At 39.6% G+C, this 16,668-nt stretch overlaps 1 long non-coding RNA gene across 1 annotated transcript; it reads right to left on the bottom strand.

Annotated features, from left to right (window-relative positions):
* Positions 1-250: 250 nt before the first annotated feature.
* 4933402J15Rik (RIKEN cDNA 4933402J15 gene) lies at positions 251-14,465 on the bottom strand. The gene is made up of 5 exons (NR_046059.1): positions 14,246-14,465; positions 5,519-5,575; positions 3,795-4,000; positions 2,068-2,218; positions 251-1,276 (listed from the first exon to the last, which is right to left on the bottom strand). It is a non-coding gene; the product is annotated as an RIKEN cDNA 4933402J15 gene (long non-coding RNA).
* Between the last annotated feature and the right edge of the window lie 2,203 nt (positions 14,466-16,668).

Here is a 16,668-nt window from a genome sequence, read left to right as displayed (position 1 = left end):
TAGTACTCTACCAGTTTCCATTTCCACTGGTGATGGGACTCACCAGATCCCATACTGCTGCCCATCAGGGACTTTCCAGTCTGACATGTGATGTGAAGACACAGGCGCCTGCCATGTGAGTCACCTTGTAGCAGCCTTCCAGAGACGGCCACCTCCCCATCACCCTCATCTCAAATTTTTAAGCAATCTAAGTACTAAGGAAGTCACAACTTAAGATTTATGTTCAGAATTTAGGCTTCTGGAATTTTCAGAAGTAATTTTCAGTTTATTACAGAAACTTCTCAGTAATTTTGTCTATAAACAAAGAATAGTTTGAAAGAAATAAACATTCACAATCCATTGTTGGAAAAAGTTTCTTAGTGGAAAAACAAAGTATAAGCTTTCTAATGCTGTTTTAAGTCAAACGTGCCTTGCCAGAAGTCTGGAGGATGGAAGTTTGGACATCCTTAAGGTCTTTAAGGTAATTATTTAGAAGCCCAGGGTTCAATGGTGGCAGGCATTGTGTCACAGGTACATCTCACAAATGGTTTCCAGGGAAAGTTTTCTGCTGGATCAATAGGTCAGATATCTTGATGCTGCAGGTTTGGAGAAAAATGTACCTGAGATACAGAGCCAAGAAAACTCAAATCATGAGGCAAATTACAAGCTCTTCATGAAATAATATTAGTAAATACAATATGTAAAATGTAGGGATCAAGGCAAAAAGGCGAAAATAATCCATGATATGTCACTCTGTGCGACTCAGGCAGCCAGCTGGCCTTTTGTTGGTGGCTTTACTTGTCTTGTGCCTTCTGAAACTTCAGCATGACTTTATTGACTCCAGGGACATTATTGGCACAGATAAAATATCTTACATTTTGAGTCTATAAGTACTTGATAAAAGATTTGGCAGGAGAAATTCAAATACAGTTGCAACTCAGTGTTCAGAGACTTCCTTCCCATTGGAAAAAAAACTCTGTGCAGCTTTAGATTGTGGTCACTGATTTAAATGATTTATATGAATGTCATTGCTGTGCTGTTCGGATATGTCATTTCCATAAATTAATCCCATTATGTCATGTCTGTTTGTGGAGTGTCTTGGCTTGCTACCTCCATGGATTTTTAAAAAGAACGTCTCAAAATGTCTTCACCACTTAGCTATTAGGTTTTATGTGATCTGGATCTGGGATGGTGAAATTGCTGACATGTTTTTGGTTACTTTGTTCTTTGCAAAGCCTGGCTTTTTTTTTTTTTTCACATTAGTTTTCTACTTCCAGAATTTTGATGAGCTCGAGCACTGTAATTAGAAATGGAAAATGAAAGTTACTTTAGTGAGCTTTCTAAAAATGCATGTCCTTAATGTTAGGAAATCTTTTCCCTGTCATGAGCACAGGCATCTAAATCAAAGATCCAACTAAGTAGTATAGAAAGGGTAGTGAAGGGTATGAACAATGGCCCAAGAAAAAGCCTATTATCCAAAGTGACTGCCATTAAAGAAATGTGCACTTACAGAGACAAAGTTTGGAGCTAAGATGAAAGGATGGACTATCCAGAGACTATCCCACCCATGGACCCATCCCATAATCAGCCACCAAACCTAGACACTATTGCATATGCCAGAAAGATTTTGCTGAAGGGACCCTGTTATAGCTGTCTCATATGAGGCTATGCCAGTGCCTGGCAAATACAGAAGTGGATGCTCACAGTCATCTATAAGATGTAACACAGGGCCCCCAATGGAGAAGCTAGAGAAAGCACCCAAGGATCTGAAGGAGTCTGCAACCCTATAGGTAGAACAACAATATGAACTAATCAGTACCCCCAGAGCTCATAACTCTAGCTGCATATGTAGCAGAAGATGGCCTAATCGACCATCACTGGGAAGATAGACCCCTTGGTATTGCAAACTTTATATGCCCCAGTACAGGGGAATGCCAGGGCCAAGAAGCGGGAGTGGGTGGGTAGGGGAGCAGGATGGGGGAGGGGGTATGGGGGACTTTCAGGATAGCATTTGAAATGTATATAAAGAAAATATCTAATAAAAAATAATAATAAAAAGAAATGTGCACTGATGGGATAAAAACTCACAAAGTGGCATGCCTTTTAGATTCGGTGGTTCTGATGTAAGGGAATTATTCAGTCTCCTATATTTAATGTCAGTCTTTTATGCCATCAGGTTCTGTCTCTCAATCAGCTGCATAATCCTATGCAGGCAGTTGAGCTGTTGGTGCTTCTATTTCTTCCATCATGGAACAACAAGAATAATACTTTCCTTACAGGATTGTCATGCAAGTTGTAATAGTCAATTTATGTTTCATTTATAGACTTATATGCCATTTATGGAAATGACATATCCTAACAACACAGCAGTTGCATTTGTACAGTGTGATTTAGATGTCATGACCATGAGAAAACATCAAGCATTCTTTCTGTACAATGTTCAATCTGGATTTTAACTTTATGTGTGTGTTTGTTGGGGGTTGGGTATATCATAGAATAAGATTGGGTCCATGAGAGAAGAAAGAGAGAAATTAAAGAAGGGTAAAATAGAGTAATAGAGACATGACCTGATGTTGTGTGACTGGTAGTTATGCTGCAAATAGTGACAATGCGACATGAAAGCAGAGGAGAGAACTGTTTAAGAGGAGGAGGACCAATGGGACAGAAGAGGGGGAGGTGAGGAAGATGCTGGAGGGTCATGAAGAAGAACAAAGAATGGTGGTGTGGGAGAATGTCACAAGCAGCCCATTACTGGGTATGCTCAGTTAAAATTAAAAACAAAAATTGCTCAGTGGTAGAGCACTAGCTAGCAAGTAGAAAGCCCTCAGTCCCCAGTACTGTCCAAAATACAGATATTTTAAAAATTAGAATTTAATAATGTAACAATTTGCTTCCATATTTCTCCTAACTATTCTCAGCAACTCATAAATGGTTGTAGTCAGTAATTTGCTTATTGCTTAGAGCTCTTTTTAGTTACGTCTAGATTTCAGAGTTTTAAATGATAAATTATTAACAAGACTTACACACATGTATGTAATATATGGTTAAAATTGCCATTTCACTTGATGCTTAACCTCACCCATTCATTGTCTGTGGCAAGTCTATAAAGTGACTCAAGACTGAATGAGCAAAAATTGAGCTACTGTCTGTGGAGAAAATACTGACTTCTAGCTTTAACATTATTGTTGACTCATCAACTTATAACCTTTATGTCTTCTTCATTTTAAAGAAAATACCCCATTAGTTGATTAACCTTGAGCTCACAGCAAACTGCACCATAGCTCATGTCTGAACAAGAGCTTGTCTAATACATGTGTTTTCTGTATAAAGCAAATCACAGTCCCCTTGTTCTAAAGGACACTAGATTGCTCCTAAATACTATACTTAGAGGAAATGTAAATGAGTTTGCTCATCAAGGAAAAGAAGAAAATGTAAAATATGTACAGCTGAACGGACTGTAGCAAGTGCATTTGTTTTTATTATAGAAGCCTAAATAGGGCAGGGGTGGCTGGGGACTTGGACATTGCAAACTTAGAGCTTTCACTGCTATTCATTTAAGGATGTTCACAAATGACTGCAGAGGAACTGAATGATTGAGTTGGGAGTTACAAATAGATGTCAGTAAAGCAGATGAATTCACAGATATTCACCCTGTGAACAGTGTGCTCTTGTCTTGATGACTTGTTCTGTTTGCATGGTAGTATTGCCTCATGGACTTCTACAAATAAGAGAATGAGCATGTGGAGTGCTAATTGCTGAGAACAGTTTTATGTATTTTGTAGAACCAAAACCAGACCCAGAAATTTTAGTCTTACCTCACATTCCCATGGACCATGTGCCTTTTTCTATTCCTGGATGTGGTATGGTCTCATATGTCTTTGAGCCCTTCTCTGTGGAGTTCCCTCTTTTCTTCCTTTGATAGGACAGAGTAGATCATCTCAGTTCACCAGGTCTGCAGTCCCAAAGCCTGTGTAGGGCATTCAGCTCAGCCAGTCCCAGAGCATGTGACCCAGAAAAGATCCTAGAACATATTTGGCTGCAAGTTCTTATTCACAATCATAACAATATTCTTTACCCCAGAACATATAAATCAATATTTATGCAGATAACTCCATACGATGACTGACATATAGATGGCCCATATGTATGTCTCTGCCTGTCCTCCTTAGTCTACCTCAGCTTCTATACTAACATTGTTGCTTCCCCAGTACAACTGATGAATCCCCCAATATGGTCCCAAATTGTTCTGATATAAAATTACATATATGTGTGCTAACCAACACATGTACTCAGCAAATAAAACTAAATACCTTCAGTGCATCTGGCTCCTTGATGAGCACTAGACAAACACTGTAATGTCTTGTGACTGTTATCACTGAAGAAATTGCACTGCTGACAAGGTTATGCCTTTGCTCATATGTAGCTTCCTGGGGGAAGAGGCAGAAAGACTTATTCTTATTTACAGCCATATCAATATTCTCTACTCCATAACATATGAATAAGTATCTATGCATATCATTCTATACAACGTGTGCCATGCAAACTCCTAGTGCTTGATTCTACCTCAGTCTATATCAGCTTCTATGCTAACATCTAAAGAAGACATTACAGTGTTTGTCTAGTGCTCATCAAGGAGCCAGATGCACTGAAGGTATTTAGTTTTATTTGCTGAGTACATGTGTTGGTTAGCACACATATATGTAATTTTATATCAGAACAAATTGATGGCATTTATGGTAATGAAGAAATCTGAGCAAATGAAAAACATTAGTCCCTTTATTAATTCAAACCAAAGACATAGTGCAATAGACTCCCCTAAGGTTAATCATATACAACAAATCATATATTATATATGCCAATGGAGCACTGTTCAGTTTCTCAAAGTCTCTTATTAGTGTCCGGGAAATTTGCTACTTTTGTGGATCTTCCCTCTTCGCAATATCATGGAAGATCTCCAGGGCATGTGTGATGTTTTTAGGCTTCCCACAGAACTTCGGCTGTCATTGGGTGACGCCTGTCACACACTTGAAAATGTTTCCCCAAACCCTGGAAAATGTTAACATGGTACCACAGCAGTGAAAGCAAAGAGAATATGTTTTGCTAAGTATGGTACTCCCTTATGTAGAATAAGACTCCCTAGTTGCTAGATAAATAGATGGTTACTCAGATAAAAACATTTTCAGTTCTTACAGTATAATTCGGAGTATGGTACTGAAGTAAGAGCCCCTAAACCCACTATTTCTCAGGCATAATATGGCTAATAATTACCTGTTCAAAAGTGTTAACCAAGGCTCACTTTCTGGAGACCATCGTAGCAGATATTATCTGCTGGGGTGGAAGTGTCCATTTTTAGCAGGGTTTGGGGTGATTTAGCAAATATGACCACCACGAGAATTCCAGTTCATCAAACAGTGCCCCAAAACTGAACTAAGGATAGACACAGGTATGATATATGGCTTTGCAATGAGATATACAAGATTAATGCACAGATATAATTTTTATATTATTACACAATATTTAACAATCCAACTAATCATACCTATCAACAATCCTGGACTCTGTCCTAGCTTCATTCCTGTTGCCGTGATAAAATGCTCTGATAGAAAAAAAGTTAAAGGAGAGAGAGTTACAGTCTGTCATTACAGGAAAGACCAGACAGAAACTCAAAAGCAGCTGTTTACATTGCATTTAATAGCAGAGAGAATAATTTCATGCAGGCATAGGGATCAGTCAACTTTCTGCGTCTTAACACTATAGGGAAATAATGTCACCCACTTTCAGGCTGAGTCTACTCATATTGACAGAAGTAATCAGGATAGTCCTGCCTAGACATGCTCATGGGGCAACCTGATCAAGTCAATTGCTCATTGAGACCCTCTTCGTAGGTGACTCTTGGTTCTGTTAAGTTGATGATTAAAACTAACCACCCTAGACCCAGAACATGAGCTGTGGAGTGGTACCTGAGCAAATGTGTGACTTGAATGCCTCTTGCTTCTGTTTAGAATAAGGCGCGTCATTTACATTCTCTTCTATCCCCAAGTGTTGATTCTCTTCCTGACAGAGGAGAGATTTGGAAGGCTCGGGTGTGGTTCTAGCTTTCCTCTTACGCCCCTGCTCTCTCACAAGTAAAAAGGAGAAGGAAAAGAATCCTAGTCTTCAGTAGGGATGCTCCATGAATGTTTTCTGTGCTTGTTGTGGGGAATCTTGGAGTTTCTTAAAGAGAAGTTTGACTTTTCTTATTCTTTTTCAGGCCCTTCTTCAAGACCTGCTTCTAAAATGCCCGTTTATTCTTTTTATTCAACATTTCTCATTTCACTTTAACAATGTGCCTGACCTCATATCCTTCCACAACCTGGCAGCGGTGGCTTGCTCATCTTCTTTACATTGTTTCTTAGTAGCCTGGCTCTCTTGCTTTCTTTCATGCTTCAAAGAGATTGTTCGATAGGATTTTTAGCTTATAGACTCAAACTAGAGAACTTTATATAAACTACTTAACACTCAAAACTCTCTAGCCTAGTCTTTTCACCACTTTCCAGAGAGAGCACCTACTGAACATTTTGTGGAAACTCTGTTACAGTAGATTTGTGCCTTTGTGTTCCCAGGAAAATTATTCTTTGTGTGCATATCCATCATCCTTTCTCCTCCTTCTCCATTCCCAGCAGTCAGGATGCACACATCATAACCTTCAGACAGTAATACATATTTGATACACCCTAGTCCCTGCTGCTACTATGCTGGCTACTCTCCAAGCATCTGAAGGAGAGAAGGTCCTGTGGGATGCTGCTGAGTGGTGTGCAGGGACTATAGAAAATGAGGAGGAGAGAGCAGAGAAGCTTAGTGGAATCTGCTGCCCTGGCTGCACTTCCTACAGAGAAATTCCTGCACACGGCCCTTTTCTGCAAGTTGAATGTTGACACTCTTTAAAAATCTTCTAGGAGCTTAATAGATGGAAAATAGGCTTAATAGATGGAAAATATTTAGTTACATTTCACAACACTTCTATCAGGTAGATGGGATAAGCCATTTGGCTTACTGATTAGCCGAGTTGTAAATTATGGTATTAGAATAGTGCTGTAAATAATAACAGCGATTATCTTCATAGGATGTTGTCTTCTCCCTTTGAGCTTTCCTAATACCACCTGAGAATCACAGGACTTAGTGTGATGCATGAGGCAGTGGTAAGATAATGGAAACAGCCTGAAACTAGCCTCCCAAGTCTGGATTCCCTCCATTGCTTCTTTAGAAACAGGGTGAATATAACCAAGACCGACAATTTTAGTAATGGGTTTTTAAGAAACATACACGATAACAGTTATTTTTCCTATCTCTATCCTGCTGAGGACCAAGTGGGATACAAATAAAGGTTTGCTTCTAACTGAAGAGATATTAAGGACTTTAATTATAATTAGAGCACCACTGCCATTTCTATTTGTTTCATCAAATGGGAAAGTGAGTATAGAAAGAACCAACAACAAAGCCATCAGGTGTGAGTACAAAAGCCTGAGTTAGTTGATTAGTTTCCTACTTTTCTTTCCCGTTTTGTCCCTGATATGTTTTCAATTAATTAACTAATTAGTTGGAGACAGGATCTCTCATAGCTCAGGATTTCCTTCAATTCACGATGTAGTTGAGTCACTTGATTTTACCACCTGAGTGGGGCATTATACGTTTATGTTGTTAGATCCCGTCTTGGTGTTTTATTGTTGCAAAAAACCACCATGGCCAAGGCAGCTTTTATAAAGAAAAGCATCTAACTAGGGGCTCGATGACAGTTTCAGGGAGTTAATTCATTGTCACAGAGGGGAGAAAGGAGGCAGGCTGTAAGGCATGGTGTAAGATAAGTGCTGGAAGTTAAGTCCTGATCTGTAATTAGAGAGAGGGCATAAGGGATGGGGTAAGGAAGAGAGGGAAGAGGAGGGGGAGGGGAACAGAGGCAGGGAGAGAGTGAGGGACAGGAATAGGGACAGGGACATGGAGATGAGACTGAGATTAGGCCTGACTTGTTATCCTCAGTGACACACCTACTCCAATAAGACCACACTTCCTAACGCTTTCCAGCAGTCAACTAAGTGAAAACCAAGCGTTCGGATACATGAGCCTATTAGGGCCATTGCCATTCAAACCACCACTATCTAATGACAATCCTGGGTCAGCTGAGTCTGGACACCAACCAGGTAGGCAGGAGGATTGCTCCTTAAAGTAAGCACTCCCTCAAAGCCTCGTAAAGTGGGTCTATGTTTGTCAGGAAAAGCCATTACTTCCCAGATCCACACCTTTCCACCCACTCCCTCAGGAAACACCATCTGGCTCCCTATTAACTCAAAAAACCTTCCACAGATCAAAGCCCCCATGCTAGTTCCTAGGCTGCTCCAGCTAACTCACTTTCTTCTTGCAGCAATAGAATTTTTTATAACTGCCAATATTCTCCATGCAAGTGTTGCTCCTCTCTGCTTCCTGAGAGAGGGTCTTGGCAGCTGGAATAAACTTTTCTACCCTCAGAATGGCCTAGTTTGCTCATTTCACCTTGCTTTTGCTTACAAATACCAATATACCTGGCATGTGCCACTTTGATATGAAATTTAAATTTTATTGCATTTATTTATTTGTATGTTTGTATACATATACTTCTCTGCATGATACATATGTGTGTTATATGTGTATGTATAGGTGTTCATGAACATGTGAACATGTAACAGGATATCCCAAGAGAAGACTACTTAGATAAAATCTATAACTAATTGTAAGTCTTTATTCTAGTTGGCTGGGACTACACTAAGGTGTTCAGGACCCACGTGTAGTCCAGAGCATTTAGACCAAGGGGATTTTAAAGTCATAAACTACACTCTGTCCAGCTTCAGGAAGAGGTTTTACACAAGCAAGCAGTTTAACAGAAACCAAGGTAGGTTAGCTGGGGCATCTTGACATCCGTTTCCTAGAATAAAATTGGGTAGGTCAAATTCTACTTAAACCTAAAATGACCTCAGCAAGAATACAATATGGAAGAATCTCTGCACTGTCTTTTTCTGCCACACACATAGACTAGGGGAAGTATCAGATGTCCTGTTCTATCACTCTCTTACTCCCTTTGAGACAGGATTTCTCTTAGAAGATGGGACTAGGCTGTCTTTTGTCCATTTCCAGGGGGTCTGGGATTACAGGGTATGCACAATCATATTTGGTTCTATGTGGGGGTAGAATTGAGTGGAGAATTTGCTTTTAGGTCTTTATGCTCAAATAGCAAGCATTCTCATCTACTGTTCCATATCCCTAGCTGTCCTTTTGAAAAAATTGTTATTTTAAACTAGTATACAAAGTGATGAATTTTTGTTATAACAACATCATACAGATGTCAGTATTTTTTTCTTCTTCAGTCACAGACTGGAGGGAAGCATTTAAACAATATTTCATAGCAATCAATAGGTATTTGAAACTTTGAATCAAGGTCAAACATCACACTTTCCATTCCTGACAATTGGCAATGGTTTAAAATGTCTTAGAACACCAAAGGAAGAACTTTCCACACTTTTTAAATGGAAGAACTTTGACAAATGAAAACCAGGAGCTCTTTTTCTTAGGCTTTCCCGTTACAGTGAAACAAGAACTAATTAAGCTTTGCCTATACTCTGGCCAGCACGTCAGCTTCCAGCTCATTAGTGAGAACTCAAAGCTCGTGGTGCCTGTTGTTGCAGACGCTGAATTATAAACATTTCTCCACACTGATCCACACTGATCTCCGAACGAAAAGAACACTTTATTATGTTTAAGTTTTCTGTGCAAACAATATGGTTCATGAGGAGAACACCTGCTTTCCTTTAAGAGATCTGGAGCTTTGATACGTGCCAGGCAGAGGGTCCCCAATTTAAAAACTCAACCAGTGTGGACACTGTATCTCTAATGAGCTTTGTTGGTGGATGATTTCACGCTTGATAGCACAGCTCCTTGCTGCGGAGTTCACCTGCCATCTGTGTCCTCAAGGGGAGAGAACTAGCTCCAGGAAGTTTGAGTCTATGAACTCCAGAACGTCCCCCAAACACACCTTTCCCTTTGCTTGCTTTGTGCCCCCCCCCCTTTTTTTTTCTTCTTTCTGTGATAGACCACAGCAGCAAGTACAGTTTTGTTAGTGTAACTTCTAGCTGCTCACCACACCCGGTGTAGCCTAGAGGATGTGGTGGGAGAATGTTTCTTTTCAGACTGGGTTTGCCCTTTGATCTTCAGTAGGGAGAGGAGTAAGAAGTAGACCTCCCCCGCCCACCCCTTCACACAAACATGCACACACACTCATTCCCAAGTCTTTGTCCTCAGCATTTGGGAATCATAAAAGGACTCTTGGAGAGAGTTTATTTTCACCTCCTCTGCTGGTGTCTAAGAGTCCTTCGAGTCTAGGAGGTTCCACCATTAATTCATGAAAAATACACACACACACACACACACACAAATGCTTTCTGTTTTCTTTGCTCTCTACCTGGATTTGCTTGGTGGGAAGAGTAGGCTTCTTAATCTAGTATATCAATACTCTTGCCTTACCCCCACTTTTGACATTTTCTGTCTAATTTCATATAAGCCCTTTTGATTTCATCTTTTAAATACTCTGTCATTTTTATCTATTCTCTAAAGTCCTCATTTTTTATATGGAGGAGCTCTCCTTTGTTTTTCTGGATGTATCTTTTAAAGACATCTTATGCTGTCTTCTTTTTCCTATGAGGTTACTGGTGATGGTTATTCTGAGATCGTTCCTTTACAGAAGGACCTCTTTCCACTGGGCGCATGGTAACCACGTGACTCCTTAGGCTCTGTACAGACTTCACTGGTGTTTACTAATTTTGGCTAGCTATTTATAACTAAGGAAATTTCGTTTTAAAAGCTCTGAGCTCTAAGCTTCCCCTTAGACCCTAGTTATCACTGTGAAGTCTATGGTGAGGTATTTCCTAGGAATACTAACAATGGGAGCCACTTTAGCCTTTTAGGGTGCTAGAAGACCTGAGAGAATAGGAGTGGGAAGGAAAGTATATGTGTTTCTCTCTCTTCTTGGTGTGAACATTAATCATTAATCTCCCTTGGTTAGCATGTATTTTCAAACGCAGTTTTGTTTGGTGACTCACTGTAACTGATTTGCCAGAATGAAGATATTCTAAAGGCATGACTATGTCTCTCAATTTGACTATGAGACTGTTGAAACTACAGACCATAAAGAAATAGGAATTCTCCTAGAAAACTTATGGTGGAAGAAAGAAAAGACATAAGACAGGGTAGAAACTTACATACTGACCAGGATTACTTAGACATACATAATTCTTGGGCCTCTACTTAAACTTTAATTTCACTTCAGGATCCAAAGACAGACTTGAAGTGTTTGCGAGAACTCTTTCTCTCTTCCCAGGTTAGCCATGGTGAATACATTGCCCTTTTCTGCTTTCCACTATTAATAGAGCCACCCAATCAGTGGCTGGACCTGAGTTGGGACTCAGGTTGTAATCCCAAATTCAACAACATTGCCATTGACTATCTTGCATTTGCCCTTTCCAAAGGTACCAGGTACTTTTTTTAATATTAAGGATCTGATTGTGTGTGTTTATGTCCATATGTATTTTGGCACAGATTTATTTGGATATGTGTGTACAGGTATGTGTGTGTGTGTGGGGGGGGGGGTGTGTGGCAGAGGTTAACATCAAGTGTCTTCTATATCTATTTTGTTTCTTTCAGCAGAGTCTCTCACTTAAACCAGACCTTGCTGATTTGCCTTCTCTAGCAAGCAACCTTGCTGCAGGCATCTCTTGTCTCTACCTCCCTTGTACTGGGACTGGTATTTACATAGGTGCTGGGGTTGTAAATTGTGGTCCCCATATTTGAAGTAGAAAGTTTACAAACTTACTTTAAGATATCTTATACCAGAAGCAGCTTACAAAGAACAATGGTGTTTTCATGTAAACATGGGCATCACTTTGGCATAACTAAGCACTCTTGGTTAAGGTGTAGCCTGTCAATACCATGTGACTGGGCTTCAGTTTCTCCTGTAAGGAAGGCTAACATGTTGTCAGACCTCCATTAAGCCTCAGCCTGGAAAACAATTTCCTTTTCTGGCTGCCTGGCACCAGGCTTTAACTTTTTCTTCACTCAGCGTGGAGTGCCTGGGGAAACTGCAGCTCCTTGAGAGCATTGTTTTAACAGTTTGGTAGCCAGAGGATTTGTGCATGTGATGTCTTTAGAGTGCTGTCACTCATATCAGGATGGTCACAATAATGTATACATCCTTGCCTCCCAAATCCATATGGTGAAATTCTAAACCCTCAAGTGAAGTCATTAGAAGGCTGGGTTGCATGCTTGTTATATTTTGAGGGCAGAGTTTTTGTGCATAGAGTTAGTGTCCTTGAAAATGATAGGCCTCCAAAGATCTGCCTTATTCCTTCTACCCTGGAAGATATAGAGGGAAGAACTAAGAATCAGATCTTCTTAGACAGTGAATCTGCTTTTCTTGGGTTCCCTTACCGCCAGAACAACATGAAATAAAATTTCGGTTGTTTCTAGGTCTACCTACTGTGACAGGTATTTTATATCAGCCCAGACTATGACAGTCATCAACATCAACAGAAAATCAAAGTCAGAAATTTGAACAGGGTTAATGTTGCTTCATGCTGTGTTATCACACTGCCTCAGATGTACACATTACATTTGGGGGTCCTGATGCTTGTGAAGAAGAGCATATGATGCACAGGCTCAGATGCACAGCTAACTTTCATCAGTTACTGATGTAGTTTGTCTTTCAAGTATATCTCATGTTCTTCTGAGTTTAGAAAAATCCAAAACACGAATAAGTATCCCAGTTAACAGAATCGAAGCAATAAATATTAAAGGCAAATGTGCATGCGAAACTGGAACTTGAAATAAACTGTTTTGAAATAAACAATTGTGTAAGTGACTATAGGGACCACAGATATACAGAACTGTACATCGAACACTGTAAGAGACAATTTTGCAAAATGAAAGAAACAATAGTTCTGTGTGCATTATAGTCACCATCTCCCTTCCCTGGGATTGAAGTGTCTGCTAATAAAGTGTGTCACTTGGAGGCACCAAGTCCTGGTGCCTTATAAAAGCTATTGCTTTGTGAAAGGGGAAAAAATTCTGATAAAACAACAAGATTAAAATTTGTATTTTAAAGCCGTGGTGCACGCCTTTAATCTCAGTACTCGGGAGGCAGAGGCAGGTGGATTTCTGAGTTCAAGGCCAGCCTGGTCTACAGAGTGAGTTCCAGGACAGCCAGGGCTATAAAAAAAAAATGTATTTTAACCTGGTGTAGAAAGGTAGCAAATAGACTGAGGAGGGGGTGTAGCCTTGTGTCTCTTACACTTTACCTTAAAAATGCAATCCTCTATAACCACTTATCTCTAAATCAAAGCTGAAAACACTTCTGCCAAGCGAAGGTCATGTCTACTACCAGGGCAAAGTTCATGACTTCCTGTAATAACTTAATTTTTAAGTAAGGACTTCGCATTTTAAACTATGTATTTGATGTATTCAATGGGTTTTATGTACTTATATTATATTGACTATAAAATTACCCAAGCCTATTTTTTTCATCATAGTAGTTCATTATGCTTATTAGACAAAATCCTGAGTGCATTCATCTTATGAATGCCAGTGTCATTTGTAGAATAACTATTATGTATAAAGGTGTTCTTTAGAGAATAATTCTAGCTAATAAATGTAGAGAATGTGGTAGCATGTAAAAGTCTCTTCTTGTTGCTAAGAAAAAAATATTCTCAGACAGCCTTTAAGTGTCACCTGCACCACTTGGCCAGAGCCTGAGGGGAGTTTAAAAATGAGGTAGCCCACTGCCACTACTTGGCATAACAAAGTTTAGAACCACATAAGAGGTGCAATGTACTTCTCAAGGAGATGTGAATGTGCAATGTTTATGTTACAAAAATTAAACGGGTTAATCGAGCCTTCCTCTAGGGCTTCTGGTTTACAGTTCTTATACTTAGAACAGAGATAGATACCACCACAAAAGGGGAAACAAAACAAAACAAAACAAATCCAGAATTAACACCCCAATTCCTCCAACAAACAAAAGGTATATAAAAATAAAAGAGGAAAGAGAGTAAATATTATATTTTCAAGTCTTGGTAAACATAAAAATAGATCAGTAAATTAATTTCTCCTGGGATGATTCGGGCATGTCTCCCTTCACCGAGGGCACCTGGGACGTGCCGAAGCAAACAGCTCCTCCAAAGTCCAATTGAGTGACTAATAATTTCATTTGGCTTACATATACAGTGTGCATGAAGGGTTATTTGCAGGAGCACAGAAGATCCCAAAGCAACTGAATCATTGCAAAGACCTTGAGGAGGTCGCACCACGAAATCCCGTTTCAGTCATCTATTTCCCATCTACTCTATCTTCCAAGAGCACTTGCAGCTGCGAAAGACATGAGGGTACAACGGCTAGCTGGCGAGCCCCCTTTCCTGTTTAGGGGTGCTTCGGAACTTGTAGGACGTATAACTTTGGTAGAGGAAGTATGTCATTGAATGGGCAGTTCCTTCGAGTTCTAGGGACTCGAAGAGTTCATAGCCTGACTTCACTTCCGGTTCACTCTGTTTCTTGTTTGCTGTAAAGTTGTGATTGATCAGCTTCCTGTCCAGGAGTTACTCTCTCTCAGTTCTTTCAGGTGTAGTGTTTTATCACACTAACGAAAGTAAATCTCTCTCTCTCTCTCTCTCTCTCTCTCTCTCTCTCTCTCTCTCTCTCTCACACACACACACACACACACACACACAAGATGTTGCTGTTAGGGAAGACTGTGAAACATGCAGGAGTAGTTTCTACACATTTTTTTTCTATAAATACAAAATTGCTGTGAAGAATAAAGTCAACTTTTGTGAGAGGAAACCTAGGGAAAATAATAACTGTAATGGCTGTATTTGATCAGAGACAATACATCTCAAATCTCCGATTAAATCAATGATTAAAATACACTAAAATGTTAAGACACTTCACTGAAGATACAGGCTGGCCAGTACCTGTAGGAGAAAAAAAAAATCAAAACCGAAAGTAATCCTATGTATTACAATGAAATTCTCTTAACCAATAGAAAGGCTGGAATTTTAAGAAGCCTGAGAAGATGAGAAGACCAGGGATTTGAAAGAAGCTCAGAACTAGGTCTGCTATGTAATCCTGGAAGAGGTATAAAGTGGCCTAACTACTGTCATTGTCACTGTGTTTATTTAGCTATCTTAAGAGCCATCAGTTCCTTTCCGGGGAGCTCAAATCTTATGAAAGCATTTGTACACGAACACTGGGTGCAATTTTATTCATAATAACAAAATCTGTAAACAGCCAAATGTTTATCAGCAGAAAAATACATACAATAACATTATATATATATATATATATATATATATATATATGGATACAACTCAACAATGGAAGGATACACTGCCAATATACTTGGCAGCAGGGGGTAATCTCGAGTTTACATTTAGGAAAAGACGCTATACCATACACTGTCTCACCGTTCAAAACAGGCAAATTTTCTATGAAGACAGAAATCAGTGTGACTACCCTTGAGTGGTGAGGATGAAGTGGCTGCTGTTGTTCCTGTTGTTGTTTTGTAAACAAAACTTTCGTAGAATATAGCCATACTATTTGTTTAATATGTTGCCTACGGCTGAGCTCATATAATGACCGCAGATTATTTTAGTTTGTGACAGGGACTAGATGGTTGTCTAAATGGTAAATATCTGCTATGCGATCCATTTTAGGGAACACTTGATGACCCCTAAGGTAGCTGGCCAAGATTAACAAAATGCTGATAATTCTAGAGACTGGTCTACTCGTCAATATACTTCTGTGTAGTTGAAACTTTCCACTATGACATTTTAAAACTGAGGAACATCTTCACTGAGAATTCTAAGATAAGGTTGAACTATTTATTCTGCTTTTTAAAAGGTTGAAGAAAGAGTATGAATTCTATGACAAGAAAATAAAGGTGCCAGTGAGGCACCACAACCTGGTATGGGAGGCAGGGATAATATTCAAATGGATTCCAAATCTCAGACTGAAGTAATGAATATTCATTTGCCAGAAATGTATTTGTTATGGTTGTGGCTTTTTTGTTAAGTTGATACAAGCTAAAGATATCTGACAAGAGGGAACCACAATTAAGAAAATGCCTCTATAGGACTGGCCTGTATGCACACCTGTGGGACATTTTCTTTATTAGTGATTGATGTGGGTGGGCCCAATCCATTGTAGGTAGTACCAGGCCAGGGATAATAGTCTTAGAGTGTATAAGAAAGCAGGCTGAGCAAGCCATGGGGGGGGGGGGGCAAGCCAGTCAGCAGCAGTTCTCCATTGTCTCTGCTTTAGTACCAGTTTTTACTTGAAGTCATGCCTTGACTTCTTTTGAAGATAGACTATGATATGGAAGTTTAAGATAGAATATGCCCTATCCATTGCAGGTCGTTTTTGGTTGCAATGTTAGTATATGGTATAGTATTATCACTGAGCAATAAAAACCCTAACTAAGACAATACCCTTTACCAACCTCCTGAAACTGTAGAACTAGTGAGTTCCTTGAAGATTTGAGTATCTAGGATCTTGTCCACCTATGTCTCTTTCCTTCTGAGACCTAACTCATGCTTGGCGGTATGGAATACTGTGGGTCCCGAGAATGATCTATGGACCTAGAAA

The sequence above is a fragment of the Mus musculus genome, chromosome 14 (genome assembly GCF_000001635.26).
Source record: "Mus musculus strain C57BL/6J chromosome 14, GRCm38.p6 C57BL/6J".
NCBI lineage: Eukaryota > Metazoa > Chordata > Mammalia > Rodentia > Muridae > Mus > Mus musculus.
The sequence above is the reverse complement of the archived record's forward strand: the minus strand, read 5'-3'. Positions and strand labels throughout refer to the sequence as shown.